The sequence below is a fragment of the Peromyscus leucopus genome, chromosome 3 (assembly GCF_004664715.2).
Source record: "Peromyscus leucopus breed LL Stock chromosome 3, UCI_PerLeu_2.1, whole genome shotgun sequence".
Classification (NCBI taxonomy): Eukaryota; Metazoa; Chordata; class Mammalia; order Rodentia; family Cricetidae; genus Peromyscus; species Peromyscus leucopus.
In genome coordinates, this window is record NC_051065.1 from 151,286,786 (window position 1) to 151,301,179 (window position 14,394).

The 14,394-nt window shown below is 45.1% G+C and overlaps 1 protein-coding gene across 4 annotated transcripts in view; it reads left to right on the forward strand.

Annotated features, from left to right (window-relative positions):
• Positions 1 to 240: 240 nt before the first annotated feature.
• Positions 241 to 14,394, forward strand: part of Adipor2 (adiponectin receptor 2) — a 58,219-nt gene continuing 44,065 nt past the window's right edge. The window contains exons 1-2 of one of the 4 annotated variants that reach the window (XM_037204205.1): positions 241 to 518; positions 9,820 to 9,941. The gene's annotated coding sequence lies outside the window, so the exon portion shown is untranslated. Of the gene's footprint in view, positions 519 to 9,819; positions 9,942 to 12,023; positions 12,043 to 13,493; positions 13,594 to 13,634; positions 13,656 to 14,394 lie in introns of those variants that run through there. The other 3 variants (XM_037204204.1, XM_028880501.2, XM_028880502.2) reach the window with 3 other exon arrangements.

Genomic DNA, 14,394 nt, shown 5'->3' on the forward strand with positions numbered 1-14,394 from the left:
CTAACGGAGTCTCATGCTACTTATAAAGTGCGTGCTAATGAGCCTGCCGAGTCAGCAACTGCCTTTGATCTGAACATGGATGTGATTGATGGCTAATCTCAGATGTCGACTTGACGGCACCTGGCATCAACTGAAACCCAAGCTGCCAGGCACTCCTGTGGGAGATTTTCTAGATCACTTTATTTGAAGCAGGAAGACCCACCCTGAATCTGGGTGGCACCTTCTGGTGGCAGCCCAGGTTAAAGGACGTGGAGGAAGGGAACTGCTCTTGGCTGCCGCCCCCACTCTCATTGGCGAGTCCATCTCTCCGGTTGCTCCCGAATTCCTTCACTGACATGACAGCCTGCTTCTTTGGGATTCCAACATGGACTGAAGACCAGCAGCTCTCCAGGAACCCTCCAGGCCTCCGGGGTCAGATTGGGACTGCAGAGACCCCCAACTCATAGACGGAACAGCTACTGCATTCTTGGCCTCTCCAGTGTGAGACAGCCATTGCTGGACTTCTCGAACAGTATCCGGTAAGCCAAACCCCATGTTGATATTTTCATTCTATCTGTTCTGTTCCTTTAGGGGACCCGGACTAGTTAGTAGACTGCACTTGAAAAGCATGTATCAGGGCAGTTTAGAACACAATAGGGGGAACAGGGGCTAAAGACGGCTCAGCACGTGCACACACCCCACACTGACATCACACACACACAACTAAAATGGTCTTTTAAAACCTAAAAAAAAAATAATAAACTAGGGAAACCTGTACAAAGAAGATCACTAACTGTAGAGGATAAATAGTAGTTTTCAGCATCAGCCAATGTAAGTGTAAACTTTTTTTTTTCTTCTCCTGTGAGCAAGATCTAAAGTTGTTGGCCTGGACCTTCAGTTTAAGTTTCTTTCTTTAAAATAAGAAGATTGATATTACTATTATTATTATTATTAATTACATTTTTTTAAAACAGAGTTTCTCTGTGTTACAGCCCTGGCTGTCCTAGAATTTGCTCTGTAGACCAGGCTGGCCTCAATCTCACAAAGATCCACCTGCCTCTGCTTTCCGAGTGCTGGGATTAAAGCTGTGTGACACCATTGCCCTGCTAGGCTTTTTCCTTTTTCCTTTTTTTTTTAAACATGGGTTTAGGGATTAAAATCAGATCTTTGAGCTTGTGTGGCTAATGCTTTCACCCACTGAGCCATTTCCCTGGCCCAATTTTTGACACTTCTGACTGAATTCCTAAAACAATTTTTCTTTCATTTATTCCACCCAACACTAAAAATAAATCTGAGAGATATTTTCTTTTTCTTGGCTGGATTTTATTTTATTTGAGACAGAATTGGGTTATGTATCTCAGGTTGTCCTCAAATTCCTGATCTTGGGCTTGAGGATGTAGCTCAGTTGGCAGAAAGCTTGCCTCATAGGCACAAGGCCCTGGTTTCGATACTCAATGGTTGGTCACTCCCATAATGGGCTCACCACTACTCAGAGGGGCCTCATTCTGCCTGGCCAGTTGATGCTGTAATACACAGGACCTACAGCTGAGTAAGACTGTTGCTGACCATTTTCTTCCAGCATAGCACCTTCCAGCACTATGAGGCTGGCCCAGAGGGAAGAAGATACTAGACTAGCTCAAGCCTGATTCCTCTATCAGACAAGGCATGTGTTACCTTCAGCAACAGGATTTTACCATCTAGTCCTGGTGGGCAACCAATATCTGTTGCAGTTGTGCATACTGTTTTAGGAGGCCTCAGAGACCTCCCTGACAACCTTTTTTCCCCCCCTTGAGACAAGGTCTGTTCTAGTTCTGTTGATTGTCAACTTGACTTGACCCAGAGTTTTTGGAGAGGATAGCCTCAATTGAGGAACTGCCTACATCATATTGGCCTATGGGCATGTTTGTGGGAGATGGCCTTGATTGCTAATTGCTGTTCGAGGGCTCAGTCCACTGTGGGCAGTACCATTCCCTTGGCTGTAAAAAAAGTTGCCTAAGTTGGGCAGTAGTGGTACACACCTTTAATCCTAGCACCCAGGAGGCAGAGGCAGATGGATCTCTGAGTCAGAGCTAGCCTGGTCTACAGAGTGAACTCCAGGACAACCAGGGTTACACAGAGAAACCTTGTCTCAGAAAAAGAAGAAGAAAAGGAGGAGGAGGAGGAGGAGGAGGAGGAGGAGGAGGAGGAGGAGAAAAAGAAAAGAATGGAAGCTGCCTAAGCATGGGTCTGCGAGGCAGCCAATATTCTTCCATGGTTTTTCTTCAAGTTCTTGCTTGAGTTCCTGCCCTTAATTTCCTAGAAGTATGAGCCAAATCAACCCTTTCCTCCCTTACGCTGCGTTTGGTCAGTGTTCTATCACAGCAACAGGAAGAAAACTAGAACACAGTCTCATTATGGAGCCCAACAATCCTGCCTCTGCCTCCTGAGTGGCCTGTGCTAACTAGCCCAGCGGAAACTTTAGTTTTGAAACAGGGTCTCACTATGTAGCCCTGGCCTGGCCCAGAGTTTGCTATGTAGACTAGGCTGGCCTCCAGTTCACAAAGATCTGCTTGCCTCTGCGTCTGTCTTCCAAAGTGCATCACTGTGTCTGCTTCTTACACCAACATTTACAAAAATGTTTATTTGCATGTGTTTTATGCTGAATTTATCCTTGCGCTTCAAGTTTTTGTTTCTTTAGTTTCTTCTGGGATGTCTTTTTCTTCCGTGCAGCCTCTTCTTCTGGCGTAGGAAGAGTTTGTTCTTTTCAGTGAAGATCATCTCAGTGTGGTAGGGAGTTCAGGTATGGGTTGACCTGAACGTGAGCTTTGTCAGTGTGGTGAAGCATCAGGAGTGTTTTGCTCACTTGGATGTATTTGATGACTGGAGAATCTGTGTCTGAGTCCTCACACTTAGCACTCGTCTCTGCATTTTGAAGTAAGTGCTCTTAAAATCCAGTACTCTTTTTGGGCCAGCGCCATCATTATCCTGCCAGAATGGCATACACTGCTTCGTTACAGTGAAGTCTATCAGATACTTAGCCTTTCAGATAATGTGTACACTGGTCTGGCAGCTTCACTGGTACTCTTAAAGTGAGCGTGAATATTTGCCCTCTTGTTTAATGTGACTTTGTAGGGGTTTCTGGGAGAGCAGTGAATCATTTTCACAGGTCAACCTCAAACAGCTCACAGTAAGAGGGAATCAACATTTGTTTTTTCTTGAGACAGGGTTTCTCTGTGTAGCCCTGGCTGTCCTGGAACTCCCTCTGTAGACCAGCCTGGCTTCAAACTCAAGAGATCCACCTGCCTCTGCCTCATGAGTGCAAAGATTAAAGGTGTGTGCCACCATTGTCCAGTGGGAATCAAAATTCTTAATAAGCTCTCCAGATGTTGATTTTTGTACATAAATGACTGAGACCCTGGGCTGGCTGTGGTGGTGTATGTCTGTAATCTCAGTACTTAGGAGCCAGAAGCATAATAAGTCTGAAGCCACCTGGCCTATATAGTAAGTTCTAGTCCAGCCATGGCTACACAGGAAGAGCCTATCTAAAATAAATAAATAAATAAACAACAAACAAACAAACAAATAAATAATCCATCCAAACCTCTTACTTATTTTCTTTATTTGTATGGAAAGAAAAAAAGGAAAAAACATCTCAGGGCTTGAGAGATGGCTCTCTCAATGGTTAAGCACATATACTGCTCTTCCAGAGGACCCGAGTATAGTTCCCAGCATCCACACATGAGGTAGTTCATAATCACCTGTGACTCCAGATCCAGGGGAATCTGACACCTCTGACTTCCAGGGACACTAGTATTGGAGTATAACTGTCCCCGGAAACGAAATCAATCTTGAGAGGTTTTTTATTTGACTGCCAATGGCCCCGGGGCCTCAGCGCCCTGGCCCACTCTTTTCTAGTGTACTGGACAAACTTGTTTGTGAAAAGGAGAAAAAGTATCACTGCCTGGGGGACGAGCCTCCAGACAGACCAGGGCTCAAAAGGGAATCCACGGCATCAGTGCACATTAGGACTTTTCTATCTGAGGGAGTTAGGGAAAAAGACACTTACATGTTCTCTTGATGGCTTCCGTCTTTATTATTATTACTATCCTCTGTTCTTCTCATTCTCCTTCAGTATACTTTTTTCTACAGCTTATAAACCCCAACAAAATCTTTCAGGCAATACAGGAATCACAATGTGGTTATATTCCATTTTTCAAGTGAATGATTATAATGAAGACAAAACAAATAGTAAAAAAACAGCATGTTTTCCATATCCCTTACATGATCAAACATTTTATGTATTACAGGTGAAAAATAAATTATCCCAAGAACCCACATACATTCATACCCAAGCAACTTGTTATAGATTAACTGTGTGGGCAAGCAAGTTATTCTCCTCAGTTAGATCTTTTACTGGCAGTCTGCATTTTGCAGTTACAAAGAAAGAACCAACTACTTTGTTACTGATCTTGAAAGGTAATCTTATAAGGAATCTTAAAGGAATCACAAACCTAAACTTTTATATATGAAAAAGAATCAGTGAGGAGATTTTAAATCGTTAGGATACATACCCACTCATCAATAGTTTCTTATATCAGGAGATTGAGGGCAAAAATGGGTATAAGGAATTAATCATCACTTTTGGTCATCAATCAATCCTAGCAAAGAAAGGTGCATCAGCTAGTAATAACTGGGCTGCTTTGTTCTTGTTCCCTGTCTTTAAAGAGCTCTGTGTTCAACTATGTGCCTTTCTTAAACTTTGTATTATTTTCTTGTTTTTTTTTTCTAACCTCAAAGCTATTTGACAAAAACATCTTAGTCTAACTTTAAGTTATTTCCAAAGCTTTGTTTCAGCTGTGATACACTCTGAAACCGGTGAACACATCTCCCAACATTAGGGTTAAAAGAATTTAAGCTAGCTGGACTAACTGGTACTCAGTTGTTTTTCTTAATCATTAACCTAAGCCACAGTCTACATGGCTCCTCAATAGGAACTCATGTGTTGTAGCAGTGTGACACTTCCTTGTTTATATTTTTAATCATCAAAACTCTATTTAAACTAACATTATTATTATTATCATTTATATAGTACAACTTAGGAAGAAATTATCTTCATAATAATCCACAGGTAAAAATGCCCAGTAGAATGGGATGTTTCCACGAGACAAACACACTACATTACAGACAGTGGGCTCTCCCACACCCATTCATACCATGCCAAATACTAGAGAAAGACAGCAGCAGCAAACATGTAAAGACACAGCAGAAGCAAAAGACATTCTGTGGTCTGTGGTCTACAGGCCTTGTCTCTATCTGAGGCTCACCCATCAGGGATTTTCCTCCTGGTGGGCTGACACCCTGAAGTCAATTGCCACCTGCTGCTCCCCTGACATGGCCACCGGCAAAAAAGGACTATTTCTCTTGCACAGACATATTCCAAGTACTGAGACTGTAATGACAGAAAATCATCTTTGTTTCTCTAGTCTAGTGGCTCTCCTTAGACCTCCAGGATAGTCCACAGATTGGTCAAGATCATGGTGTGTCAAACTTGTGCTGGGATTATAGGCATGTACCACTGTGCCTGACACGGCTCTTCTTTTGCTAGTGACATGATCTTGGGAAAATGATTTGTGTGTGCTTCTGTTTCCTTATTTGTAAAACAAGGATGAAAAAAATCAGTCATTTAAGAGGCATGGTGGCATATGCCTGTAATCCTAACACTGGAGAAGCTGAGATAGGTGGGTTATTATGAGTTTGAGGTGAGCCTGGGCTACGTGGTGAGTACCAACCAGCCCAGTCAAGACAACATAACAGGATGTTATCTAAAACAAAAGAAACAAAAAACAACAACGATCAGGTAAAGGTGAGGGCAATGCCAGTCCTTTATCTACTGTGGATGGCATTCTTCCGGGAGCCAGGCAAAAGACCAGGCAATCATTGTCCCAATAACAATGATGCCTGACCCTTGGGGCTCACTCTCTGTGTGCCAAGGCTGCTTTAATGCCCCAGGAGTGCTATCTTCATTTCAATCAGCAGGCAGGCAAGAGTGCAGACAGGAAGGGCTGTGGGGAGCAGGAGGGTGGAAGGAAGTGTGGCAACCCCATGAAGGCAGAGGTTAAGGGCACCATGCCTGCCAGCTGGGGAAAGCTGTGACTCATGAGAGGCCCCGGTGTTACTGTGTGTCTACTGGGAGGGGAAGGGTGGGTTCCAAGTGGGACTTGGCATTTGTCTTTGCACAAATGTGTCTCTGACAGGATGGTGTGTGTGTGTGTGTGTGTGTGTGTGTGTGTGTGTGTGTAACTATAAAAAATAGATGTGTCAACCCTCCCCCACACAAATTTGTGTAATCTAGGGCTTGAACCCAGGGCTGTATGCATCTAAGCAAGTGCTCTACCATGGCATTCTACTGCCAGCCCCAAAGAAAAATCCTTGAGACCAGGCTCCCCGAAGTAAAGAAATTTAAGCCATTACAGAGACTAGTTAGCAAAAGGACCAAGTCCTGGGACAGGTTTGCCGGTGCCAGCCAAAGTCCCTGCAAGAAGGCCAGGTGGCACCGGTGTCTCAGGCTGGAGACACGACCAGCCTTCCTTCTGTTCTCCTACACTGCTTCCCTCCCTCCCTCCCCTTTTCTGTTCTCCAGTTGTCAGGGGTCAGGGTTAGGAGTGGGTGAGGATGTATAGGTACAGCTGCACCTGGCTAGTAACACGACAGCCATATGAATTGTTATTGCGGTGCTGGTGATGGAACCTATGGCCTTGGGCAAGCCTTCCCACTACCCCCACTGCCTGGACACGTGACCTTATTAAACAGCGTTCAAGAAGGATTGACTTCTGATTGTCCTACTTTTTTTCCAGAAGGAATTATATCTTTTTGCTTTTGCTTCTTATCTAAGGCAACAGCAAAGCAAAAGTAATCAGAGAACCAGCTATGAGGACTGCCGCGGCCCCACAGCCCTGCACAGGGAGATCACTTAGTCTTTTGAACTCAGTTCCAGATCAGTTCTGTTTTTGCTCAGCGAACGCCCGCCAGTTCTTGGTTTCTACTTCTGCAAATCCACCCCTCGCCAGATTGCACCCTGCATGAACAAAAACTTAGTAATTTGATAGAATTCACATCAAATTATCCTACAAACCTGGGTTTTAACTTGGCTGGGAGGTGTATGCCTGTATCCCAGCACCAGGGGAACTGAGGCAGAAGGATTGCCATTTATGAATTTGAGGCCAGTCTAGACTATATGACAAGATCTTGATCTCTGACTCCAGTGTACAAACAAACAAAAAAATCCAAGTCTGAAACGCCCAACAACCCCTCTACAAAACAAAAACAAACCTGTGTCCAAGTTCTGGTTTAGCCGTATATCTTCATCAAACTACTCCTAGGTGGAGGAACCTCTTGATATTCCGGACTTTGAATTTTAGCCCATCAGTAGCTACAATGGACGGTGCCTACAATGCCAGCACTCCAGTGGCAGAGGCAAGAGCACTTCAGAGCAAGCCTGCACTACATAAGTGAGTTCAGCACAACAGACACTGTTTGCCTCCCCCACCCCCACACTGTTTTGGGTGGGGTGGCAGACTAGGCAGTTACTGTGTAGAACACATGTCTTCATTTTTTTCATAATAATATTAAAACTTGATAGTTTGTTTTTTGAAAAGGTCTTACTTACCCTGTAGCTCAGGCTGGGCTGGAACTCATGATTCTTCTCCTGCCTTGGTCTCCCAAGTGCTAGGATGATGACCCAAAAAATATCAGTGACTGCCTGCAGCAAGGCCTGGGAAGAAGTTACTGATTCACAGAGGGCTGCCTTTTACTGTATGCAAGGCAAACCTCAGCGAAGGCTTTCGTTTGTTTCATTTGTCTTTTAGATTCTTTCAAAAGCTCCGTTTATTTATTTTTGTGTGTCTGTGCATATGTGTGTGAGTGTACACATGCGTGGAAGTCAGAGGACAACTTGTCAGTTAATTTTTTCCTTCCACCCCATCCCGTGGGTTCTGGGGATTGGATTCAGGTTGTCAGGCCTGTCTTTATCCACTTTCCCATCTCTTCAGGTTTTTTTTTGGACAGGGTTTCTCTTTGTAATTCTGGCTGTTCTGGAACTCTCTATGTAGACCAGGTTGGCCTCAAACTCACAAAGACCTGACTGCCTTTGCCTCTTGAGTGCTAGAATTAAAGGCACTCACTACCATGCCTGACCATTTTTGAAATAAGCAATACATACATACATACATAATTTTAAGGGGAAGAAATATCTCATCAGTCCCAGAATTCCTACCCAAACCCTTCTCACTTTGAGATTACAAATGTATCTGTGATTAAAGCTTTCATTTTCTTTTCAGTGATAGAAATAGAGGTAGTTTATCAGGAAAAATGTTTAAAAGATACCTAAGGGTGGAAATGGGCTAATGAGCTAGGAATATAGACACACAAAGATGATTTTAGTCAGGTGTGGTGGCACACGCCTTTAGTCCCAGCACAAAGAGGCAGAGGCAGGTGGATCTCCATGAATTAGTTTCAGGACAGTCAGGGAGAGACCCTCTCAAAAGAGTTGATTTTATAAACTGCAAAAGGCTGGTGACACTTTAGTACATATCCGTGTATAGATGATTAAGCATTACTAAATGTTAAACATTTGGTCATTCCCTTGGCCTCTGTCATAGGGAAGAACTGGAAATGACAGATAAATGTTTACCTCTCCTTAGTTCTCACACCTATTTCCCACCCCTTCCCACTGGCAGGTGTGTTCATAAAGTTTTCTGTGTCCTTTTTGTCTACTTAAAACGTGTATTTGGGCTGGGCATGAAGCTCAGTGGTAGAGTGCTTACCCAGTACACACGAGGCCCTGGGGTTGACCAAGAGCAACAAAAGCTGCATGTGCTTATAGACAGGCATGCTGTTTGATGAGGCTGCACAGGCCACACTTGAGCAATGAGTCAGTCGGCAGCATTGCCAGCAATAATATTCTGTCTTACGAGCCTTCCCCAGGGCTACACTAACTACCTGTGTTAGAGGAGTTGCTAATGCTATTTATATAATTATGAGAGTGTTTATACTGATCTTAATTCTTGGTTTTCAACATTGGGGCAACTTGGCACAAATGGGAATTTAGTATGTTATGACATTTCTACAAGTGTTTAAAGATGCATTGCATGCAAACTTTCAAATCCAAGATTAGTATGCTTTTAAACAATATAGATATTTGACTGATAACAGTGTAATTGCAAGTATCACCGAGTACAGTTCTTGTGGGTGTGTGGTGTGTGCTTTTGGACTTGTGTGTACGTGTTTATAAATGGGGTGGGGTCTGATATGTGTAGCTAGAGGCCAACACTGAGTGTCTTCTTCAACAGCTTTTTTACTTTTGAGGCAAGGTCTCTCCCTGAACTCGAAACTCACTGATTTGGCTAAACTGGCAAGCCAGCAAGTCCCAGGGATTAATTTTGGTTTCCAATGGCAGAATAAATTTTTATATTAAATATAGCAATTGTGGGACTGGAGAAGTGACTCAGTGGTCAAGAGCATCCAGAGGACCTGGGTTTGATTCTCAGCACTCAAGGGGATCCTATTGTGCTGAAATTCCAAGAGTGTGCCTCGCTGGCTTCTTACATGTCTGTTAGGTCTTCATGCTTGCATGCCAAGCATTTAATGACTGAATCATCTCCACAGTCCCAAGACATAATAAAATTTACCTAGAATACAGATTTTATAACAGACATTTTCAAATCAGTTAACACCATGGCATCCTAGATAACTTGCTAATTTTATCTATTTATGAGAGGGTCACAGGGACTGATGTGATGTTTCTAGCCCCTTAAAATTATTTATGTGTGTAATTATTATTTTGTGCTCATGTGTTTGCCACAGTGCTTCTGCGGACACCAGAGGACATCTTTTGGGAGTCAGTACTTCTGCCATGTGGATTCTAGGATTGAACTTGGATCATCCAGGCCCAGTAGACCCTTACCTGTGAGCCAACTTGTCCTTAGGTATATTTTTTTTATTTCTATGTTTTTCAATTGTTGCTGGGTTTATTTTTTTATGGCCCACCATTTATAGTGTCTAGATTTTACACACACACACACACACACACACACACACACACACACACACCCTTACTGTGTGATACATAATATACGATCTGAGAGTTAATCTGTTTGTCTTAGTCAGTGCTATCATGGGAAGTGGGAACCCTAAGCAAACTCTGCCATTGCAACCTCCACAGTTTGTGAATTTATTGCTACTGAATAAATTCTGACACATGGAAAGACACAAATACGTTTGTCTACGTTTCTGACATAGCACACGCATGACATTTTCTATTTATTTATTTTATTTATTTATTTTTTGAGACATGGTCTCCCTATATAACTCGGGCTGGCCTTAGCCTTCCCAGGCCTGGAATTACAGGTATGCACTTCCATGCTTTGCTTGTACATTTAAAGCCACAGATACAGGTTTCTCAAGACTATATATTAATTTTGGTTCCCAATGGCAGAATAATTTTTCCATTAATTATGGAATTAATTAGCAACTATGGGACTGGAGAGATGGCTCAGTGGTCAAGAGGACCTGGGTTCAATTCTCAGCACACACATGAGGAATGCAATGCTTTGTCTGTCCTCTGTAGGCACTGTAAACACACGATAAACAGGCATACATGCAGGCACAACACCTACACAAAAATAAAAGCCAATCTTAAAAAGTTTGAAAAACAGCAGTTGTTCTGAGCAGAAAACGACTTTTTCTCAGGGCTTCAGAAGCACCGGAACCAATTTCAAACTGAAGTTAAAATTTACAATGGTATCTACAATTTTTGCTTTATTTTGAATTAAGAGTTGCCCTACCATTTGGTTATGACTTTGGAATTTTAGATACTTCTTCCATTTTCATTGGCTACTGACTTGACTATCACAATGACAACTAAGTCTGTCCAAAGAGCAAGTTCAGTGTCATTATGCCAGCAACAAGTCACTGAAGCTACATAGCTGGATTATGAATGTTACTCAACCAGTGTTTTGTCCTCCTTGTTAACAAATTATAGAGGTGCCTGTAGGAAACTGGCTGTACCAGAGGGCACTGTTGGGTCATGGTGACTGGTATGGGGCAGGGTAGGAGGAAGTGTCTTTTGTTGCTGTAGGAGATGCAGGACTTACCCACTATGGAAAAATGTAACACCTAAATATGGAGAGACTGGGCAGGTGAGCTGGGTAAAGGTACTTGCCACCAAGCCTGATAATCTGAGTTCAACCCCCAAACCCACATGATGGAGAGAGAGAACAGATTTTACAAAGTTGTCCTCTGCCTATGGCATCTGAACCCATTAAAAAAATAAAAGAATGGAGAGAAGGGTTGGGGATGTAGCTTAGTAGTAGGAGACTTGCCTAAACATCCACACTGCCCTAACTTCAATCTCTAGTGCTTCAAACACAAACAAATTGACAAACAAACACAAGAAGAGAGATTCTGTTTAAGATCCATAGCTGATACTGGAAGCTACTGAATATTGTGAAATTCTCTGTGATGTGTGAATAGCTAATCAGGAGGCAACTCATAAACATAAATAATTAAGTCATGGTCAGGGAAAGATCTGAAAAAAATCAGCTTTGAAACACTTCATGGTGCCATTTAGGTAAGGGTAAGGGTGAAGCCAGCGTGGCAAGGGACTCAGGAATGTCCCTTAGGGCCAGAGAGCAGCAAAGATCCTTATTAGCTGAGAAGGTGTGAGCATTTTGAGGAAATAAGGTGGTTTGTTTCATCATTATAGAAGCATCAGAAATTGCATGTAGTGATTGACAGTGAGATCACTTCACCAGAGACCAAGTGAGAGGTAGGAGGGGAAATGGCAGTGTTCTCTTAAAAACCTGTCTCAGCACAAGGTGGATTGTTCCTAGAGTAAAGTTCTTTGGTCAAAGTACGGTTTTTAAAAGAAAGAGCTGCAGGGAAGAGTTGATAGGGGTTTTGTTTTTTTTTGTTGAGGCAGAGTTTTATTCTAGTCCTGGCTGACTTGGAACTCATCCTGTGGCCCGGGGTTGGTCTGGAACTCACCACAGTCATCCTACATCCGCTTCCCAAGTGCTGGGAATTAAGGTATGAGCCCCCACACCTGGCAAGATGTGAGATCTTGAAAGGCTTTTTTTGGTTGGTCTTTCTGTCATTCTTAGGGGACATCTTACATTAGGCCTGAAAAATCTTATCTTTCCCCTATTTAAGCTGGTATTGTGGACCTTTTTTTTTTCCCCTCTGAAGTTAGTGATGGAATCCAGGCCTTTGGAGTGCTAGGCAAGTGCTCTACCATTGAGCTATATCTAGAGGTATGGGTCAAATGTGTAATTCTCAAATGTCTGCATTCGGTTTCTGATGTGTTCTGGAAAGGCACAATTGTCTTTCTTGCTCTTAGTCTCCAAACCTTTGTGTCTTTTTGTTGTTGTTGACACAGGATCTTATTCTATAAAGCCAAGTCTGGCCTGGAACTTGCACTGTAGATCAGGCTGACCTGGAACACTCAAGATCCTCCTGCTTCAACCTCTCTAGCGCCTTTCTGGGTTGAAGAGTTTTTCCACGTCTGTTTTCCCCATCCCCCATCATTAGACTTCAGCATCTTGGATATGAGACCCTATTGTGGTCCAACGGCAAGGACAATAGGCTGCCGGCATAGGCTTCCTCTAAAGTCTAAACTAAAGCTTGTGAGTTTACTTTAATGGGCATTAAGTTTTTACCTAAAGAGTGTGAAGGATAATTTCCTCTTACAATTGAACAGGAAGAAACCATTTTTCTCTGCAAACCAGCTCCTACATTTCCTTGTTCTGGTTCTTACTAAGGCAGATTTCAAAAGGAAAGCTCACTCCGTCGCAAATCACTCCTTCTGTGTAAACAGACACAATGCTTAAGTTGTTTGTAATCGACCATTACTTTAAGACCATCTAAAATAAATCTGAATTACACGTTTTAAGGGTTCGTAATATCTTTTAGAAGTAGTAGGACATATTCATCATACGTTAATACGGTAATAAAATCAAGCCCTACTGTTTGAGGAAGTGTTGACTAACGCTTTCGGAATTCCGAAACCTTCACAAGACGACGCCTAGCATTATGTTGGCCGCTGACACAAACACACGCTCCGGCCCGAATCTTTAAACTCTGGCTCGCACCCAAGGACATCGAAGGAAGCATCCCCGGCCGTGGCGGCCCACTCCTCTTCTGATCTCTTGGGGGAAACGTTCAGGAAGCTGGGTGAGTTCGGCTAGGGGCATTCTGCCCGCACTGTTTACATTGTGTCTCCGGCCGAACCACAACTCCCAAGATGCACCGCGGTTCTAGAGCCCCCGGAGGGGAGGCTTCCGGTTTAGACCAGCACGGCTGCGCACGGGGTGTGGTCTTACTGGCTCGACCCGCCTCGTGCGATGCGCGTCACGGCGACGCGCGGGCGCGGGGGCGGGGAGACGCGGCGGCGGCGGCGGCGGCGGCGGCGGTCGCGGCGGCGCGAGCACAGTCCCGACGCGGTACCGCGGTGGCGGCGGCGGTGGCGGCGGCGGTGGCGGCTCCGGCGAGCGGCCCCCTCCCTCCGCGCCCCCTCTCCCCTCCCCGAGGCGCTGCTTCCCACGGCGCCCGAGCCGCGCGGCCAGGCGGCGGCCAACTCGGGTGAGGGGCTGTGGCGCGAGCGGGGCTTCCCGGGCTCAGCAGATCGCCGGGGTCGGAGGGAGGTGAGGGCTGAGGGACAGGTGTCCCCGGCGCGGGCCGGGAGCGCGCGCCTGGCCGGCTCCGAGCTTGGCCGGAACTCTGACCCGCGGCCGCGCGCCTGGTGCGGGGGCCCGAGCGGCGGCCGGGGCGGGGGGTGGGGAAGGGGGCTGGGGCCGTGCTCCCTCCGTGCAGCTGCGGTCGCGGGCGCCCGCTGTCCTTTGCCCACCACCGGGCGGGGGGTCCGCAAGCCCCTCGCTCCGATCCTCTTCGCCTTCGGGGCGGGTGTCGTCCCCCCCCCGTGCCCGCCCGCGCCGAGAACCCTCCCGCCCCAAGTCTAGTTGGTGTCTTCGGCCACTTCTAGGGGTTTCTCTGGCCAGGGTCGCTTCGGATGGGTTGTGCTCAGCGCTGTTTTTCCAGCCACTGGGATGGGAAGGTTGCCCTCACCTCTCCTTAGGTGGCGCTTCTGGAAGCCACTGCCGGATAGTTCTTGGGCCCAGTTCTCAGCCCCTTATCTGCCGGTGTTAGCTGGTCAGGGCATTGCTGCTAACGGTTATAAAATAAGTTTTGAAGGGTCGGGAGAGAGCGTTGGGTTAGACAGTTGATGCATTTCTTCTGACTTTTTTTTTTTGCGGGGGGTTGGAGTTTGAAAACTTCTTGAGAGGGTTGGGCAGTGAATTTTTGGTAGAAACGTTACGTGTCCAACTGGGATTTGGTAGGTGCTTCACTAGAGGTTTTAATATTTTAGAAGAATGATCTTTTAGT